Source organism: Ixodes scapularis, unplaced genomic scaffold (assembly GCF_016920785.2).
Source record: "Ixodes scapularis isolate PalLabHiFi unplaced genomic scaffold, ASM1692078v2 PGA_scaffold2__306_contigs__length_199485367, whole genome shotgun sequence".
NCBI classification, from domain to species: domain Eukaryota; kingdom Metazoa; phylum Arthropoda; class Arachnida; order Ixodida; family Ixodidae; genus Ixodes; species Ixodes scapularis.
In genome coordinates, this window is record NW_024609857.1 from 43454769 (window position 1) to 43460466 (window position 5698).

The 5698-nt window shown below is 41.2% G+C and overlaps 1 long non-coding RNA gene across 1 annotated transcript; it reads right to left on the bottom strand.

The window, feature by feature from the left end:
- On the bottom strand, positions 1 to 5003 carry LOC121048133. Its single transcript, XR_006077896.1, has 3 exons — positions 4943 to 5003; positions 3947 to 4042; positions 1 to 53 (listed from the first exon to the last, which is right to left on the bottom strand). It is a non-coding gene; the product is annotated as an uncharacterized LOC121048133 (long non-coding RNA).
- Positions 5004 to 5698: the final 695 nt, after the last annotated feature.

The following is a 5698-nucleotide window of genomic DNA, read 5'->3' on the forward strand; positions in this document are numbered from 1 at the left end:
CCAATAACTTGGCCAAGGATTCCTCCGACTCCACCGATGCACTCTAACGAACCCTTGAATGAATTGAAATATACCTTCCATATTAGTCAAAATATATGTTTCTGGCCACTGTCGACATTTATCTTTGTGCCTGATTTGGTTTATGATTTTAATCTGTTCAATCCTGCGCGATACAGTGAGATTGGACATGACATCTGAGTTACATCGCACTTAAGTACATTGGGTGTTACGAATACTATATTCCACTAAGCTATTTCTTATTACAAAGCACGATTCACCACACTGTCATACTTTATTGATAGCCGATCAACTGTAAAGGAATATTAAGAAAATACGAGCGACCTACTATTGCTTGTTCGAGGTGATTTTGTGTCTCTCTTTACTATCCCCGCTTGATAAATCATATTATTGCTGCAAAGAAGTGCCTCTCATGAACACGAGAGAAAATGAATACGGTAATTGTGCCAACTGGTTTTGTAGCGACTTTTGTTGAGGTGCCCTAAGGCGCACCGAGCGTATACAGTTGTACATGGCTTAGATATGAACTCTCAGAAACTATTAATGTATCGTCAACTTGTCTCGATAATTATGAGAATTAATTGAAATCATTTAATATTACAAAAAAAAAGACTGGCTTCCAGCCATTTTACTTGTGACCTCTCTTCCTTTTTAATAGGAAGAATATCGCTCTAACGAATGCTGCACGGAGTGGGAAAATACACGAAGTAATCGTGAGACAAATCTCGCGTGCTCTTGAGTACGCAAGGAGCAATTGAACAAAACCTTGGAGCCATGGTCTTTGATAATGTAGAAACTGAAAAAAAAAAAAAAAATGTTGTCACTATTTATTGCGCAAAACTTCTTTTGAATTGGCCGAAACTTTACTAATTATATATTCCTTTCATTTAAGACATGGAAAGGGAATTTTCCGAAGAGAACCCCGTAAAGCGCAAGGCGCCTTCACAGTAAGCAAATTAGGAAAATGTTTTCGGTGACCGTAGTAAGATAACGGTATTAAGTAACGCCATCCTTTAAACTTACTATGAGTAAGCCCTCTCTTTTGTGAAAAGTGGCGGTCAAGAAAGAGTACATGGATATGTTGTAGGTGCTCATCATAATTCCTCCGAAGATGGTTGACGATATGGCCAATCCCAGAAGCAAACTTCTGTCCTCGGCCCAGTACAGTGTCCTGGTAAATGGTGACCAGAAAATTTGAGTGGCGCATCGGGACTACAGCAGAACAGAACACAATGAAGCTTACTCAAATCAAGTGGATAGCGTATTCACTGATAACCTAAGAAACGCAGGACGTGGCAGGTTCCGAGTATATTATTATCGCTCCATAGTCAATCAATGCCACCTAGATAAGCAGAAGGCCTCCGCACCTTCAACACAGTCAGATCGATCAAGGCCTGACAATGGGCACCAGTGCTGCGTCAGTGTTCGGCCGGGGCTCGTATTCAATCAGCACGTCGAAGGTCGGACTCGGGCCCAATAGCCGAGTTAGAGCGATACGACTGTGATGAGTTTTTATGAAGGGAGAGGAGGCGATGCTTTGTTTACTCTAGATGGTGTTGGGTTCATGCGATTTCGGCTATACCTGATAAGGAGGCGGAATAACAGCATCTACAACAGCAGGAAAAACGATTTTAAAGCGTCTATAGCAGCTGGAAGTACGATATTAAAAATTAACCTCCTGGGTGTCTCATAGTGGTATCGTTTAAGGCTCACAAAATGAAATGATCGTCCTGAAGAAATTAGTCTTAAGTGTAACGCCGGCTGCTACTCTGACGGTTCTATTGAAGGTATACACGGGACGTTTTATTGTGGGTCGTTGGTTCGCAGCGCGTGCCCAGAACTATTTCCCATTTATCGTCTGCTGAGAATACGGATCCTGATTAGGTGAGGTGCACGTTGAACGCCCGTAATTGTGCATTCCTCCCAAGCAAGATATTTGTTTTTGCCAGAAGATAAGTGGAAGCTAGTTCTGAGCGTGCGCTGTCTTGGCAATTTTAGAGCATTTTATTATGGCACCGCAGTCAATGAGGTACCGGTATCAACCGATGAGAGCGCCGTAGAAGAAAGCACCATGCAAGAAGAGTGAACATATTTATCTAAGCATTGCGTATTTTATTAAGATGCCAGTGACCATACAATGTCATTTTGTACGGACACAACAAAACGCAGAAAGCATTCTCTGTTACTAAACATTTACGGAAAATAAAGTTTTGAAGTAATTTCGACCAGTTGGAAATATAGCAAATTGCGAGGAGGCTTTCGCCGTTACTGCGCAAGCAAAAGCAACAAAATGATTGAATAAGTGGTCCGAAATATATACCGCATCTCGTATTATTTTACATCCTGTAAAGAATAACCGGCCTGTGATTCGCCAATGGTGGAGGTAAGCATCTGACTTGCAAACCCAATTAGCATAGTTACACGTATAGTGAACGATAGAGGGTGTCCGAAATCATGTAATATATTTTGTGCTCACGTAGCCCAACAAGAGTTGCAACTAGCTGTTTCTATTGCAGGTATGACGTTCTGAGTGTAATCTATTCAGCAGACGTATTTATATATATATATTTTTTTAATTGAGAGGATATTTCAAAAATCGTTTCTCAAGATCCTGTTGACCGCTATTTGGAAGACTCTAAAATGAAAAAAAAAATAATAAAGCAAGAAAGACATTACAGTAAATGCTCAAAAACTACTGAATAGCCACCAATGTTCTGTTGGTGCAAAATGGGCCAGTTGGCAATTGTGCAGACTAAACTCACCCAAAGAGGCAACAGAAAACAGCCATGCCAATGTGGCCAACAAAATAACTGGCTCTGGGTGTTACCCTTTTTGTCTGGAATTTTAAGAATCACACATATATGGATTAATATAATGCTGAACGTAGCACACTTCAGAAAATCTAAGAGCTTGGTTGCACAAATATTGGATTTTATTTACAACTATATACGTTTTCTTCCTTCCTTATTTGTTTCGAGAAAACATGTAAACTGTTAAGGGCGAAAATGTTTCTGAATAGTTATTAGAAGTTGACAAACGCACGTACAAATCGCAATTGTTATTTGTTTTGGAGTTTGCCTTAGAACAAATACTGCTGCAGGCGTTTGTAACTCCACCCGTAGCATACTGCTTGGTAATTTGGTAATTTAGCAAAAGTTCTATTCTTCCTACAGGGGAGGAAACGCCTGGTAAATCCCGTAGAGTTGATACCATCCCCCTCTCGGCTAGGCGTCTTTTCAGGAAAAGGTCCAATATAGTTTTGTGCATTTGGATAATGAACTATTGGTCACACACTTAAATAATATCAGCATTTTAACTTTACCCAAAAAGCTCTCCGAAAGCCAATAACTCCGTCTACAAAGACAGTACGGGGAATGACTACGTTAAAAATCAGTTTACTCCCAAAAAACAGTCCGTAGTGTCACAACGACCGTGGTGTCACATTCCTACCTTATGTTCAGTGCCACATCGCAATAAAAATATTTTTACTTGCAATTCACCGGGCTTCCTTTGTAAATATATGTGATTGGCTCCCAGGGTACCCGGCGTTATGCCAAAATGTGGGATTACTAATGGTCTCAAAGTCTTAGTATATCTCTGAGCGCGCAGTGAGCCGCAATGCACCCAAAACACCAATAATTGTCTCTTATTACAGATCGGGTCACCAAATTATTAAGGGCGGTCGGGATCATGCTCTATGGCCATTTGATCGGCAGTAGGGAAGCATAGACAGCGGTTTCCCTCTTAGAGCGACTGCGTGACCATTGACGTAAAAGTACCAACTACCTTTCACCCTGGTGCAACTGACTCTAGGAAGAGCAATGCTTGACGTTCTGAGCGCATCGCGGTGCACCACACACACGGGAGCTCCTGGAAACTTCTGATTCTAATAGGCAAATAATACTGGTTGTTTCTCTACGATGCGTACCAATATTCCAGCCAACACCGATCCTGGCAAGGATGAGACGGTGAACGCTGAGAAGATAAGTCCGTACTCCCACGCTTGGATGCCTCTTGAAGTGGCCTGGATAATGAAGCTACTATTACTCGCTACTCGAGAAAATACGGAGTTATGGTTCAGGTGTTTTTGATGTTTTTATTTATTTATTTACTTATTTTAACCCTAAAGGCCCTTTCAGTCAATGTATAAGGAGATCGTGATACAAAGATTAGTACAACTCAACCGAGTGAAGTTTTCTTTGTTGCGATATTTTCCTCGAATAAATGGAGTAAACCGGGAGCGAATTGGTTCCTAATACAAAATGTGTATGCTCTGCAGGCTCTCGAGTGTTTGTTACGCAATGAGCACCTTTTATTTTAAAAAAAGAAGGATTAACAAAGTTTGCATTGCATTTTTTTAATGGGTAATGTATTGGTGGAACAAAGAATTATAAACATCAGGCTTCACTCGAACTTGAAGTAAATACTACATCTATCATTTTAAAACTGGGCTGTGATTTTCTTACTCGGGGTCTTCGTTTGGTTTAGCAACCTGCACTTTGAGGTATACAATAATTAATAACCTCCGTTCTGATCGATTCATTGCAATTCCTAGCTCAACTTCTGTAAGCGTTTCGTTTTGAGATAACGAGACAAACTCTAAACTTGGTCTTAAAAAGCGCGCTTTCATTTGTGATTTATTATTTAAAAATAAGGACTGCCTATATGTAAAATGAAGACCAATTAATTTTTCATTAAATTGAAGTTTTCGCATAAAAATATCTACAAAGACATACAATTTTAGTAAATACTTGCATGGCGCATTTTATTTTATAACGTATTTAAAAAAACTGTTAGGCGCATATTGCACGCCTGCATTATTGTGCAAATGACTTTCAGCGAATCTCTGTAGAACGTAGCTTCTAACTTGGTGCTTTCTATGCAATAGCTATTCCCAAGAATTCGACTCGGTGTATTCACTCACAAGAGGAGGAAGGTATGGCGCCATGCAAGACGCCATTGCACTTATCCACAGTTGGTTGTAGAGGGCAGGCAAAATCCGCGCAGCGCTACCCAGACTTTGTGGGAGCCACGGGGGATTCAGCCCTCCGCTCCGGTAGGATACGTCGCCTGAAGAATCGTCAGCCGTGTTCGAAGGGGATTCCGAAAGACCTTCGCCTTCATCAGGTGTCGGTAGGTTTTCTTGAGCCGTAGATCCATATGCGGAGCATTGTTGAGTCTTACGGTGATTGGTACCCCATATGGGCGCGACCTCCGCATCAATGTCACCTGTAAGGGGTGGTGTTGTCTTATTGACATTGCTCGTTCTCTCCCGACACATTGCTCATGATCCATCATTAAGGATTTTTCTTATATACTCTGAGATGATCTGGAGCGCATTCTGCGTCGCGAGGCACTTAAGACGCCAACCATTTGCCTTCTTTTGAGGGGCTCAAGCAATGAGCCGGACGATAGGCGTCATGATCCACTACGGTCCACGGTTTCAGTCGAAAGATAGGTAGTGGCCATTTTACCAATAAGAATCTGTGACTTTTTGGCTACGATACCGTTCACCTTTCTTATTAGAGAGTTTTAGTAGATCGTTTTGATATCTCCGATGATAATAATACCAAAAAAAAAGAAGGTACAATGCATGCACAAAGACGTTAGTGGTGTATCTCGTGTCGTCATCGGGTCATCAAAGCGACCTACTAAAATTCGCGTTTGACTGAACTTATTG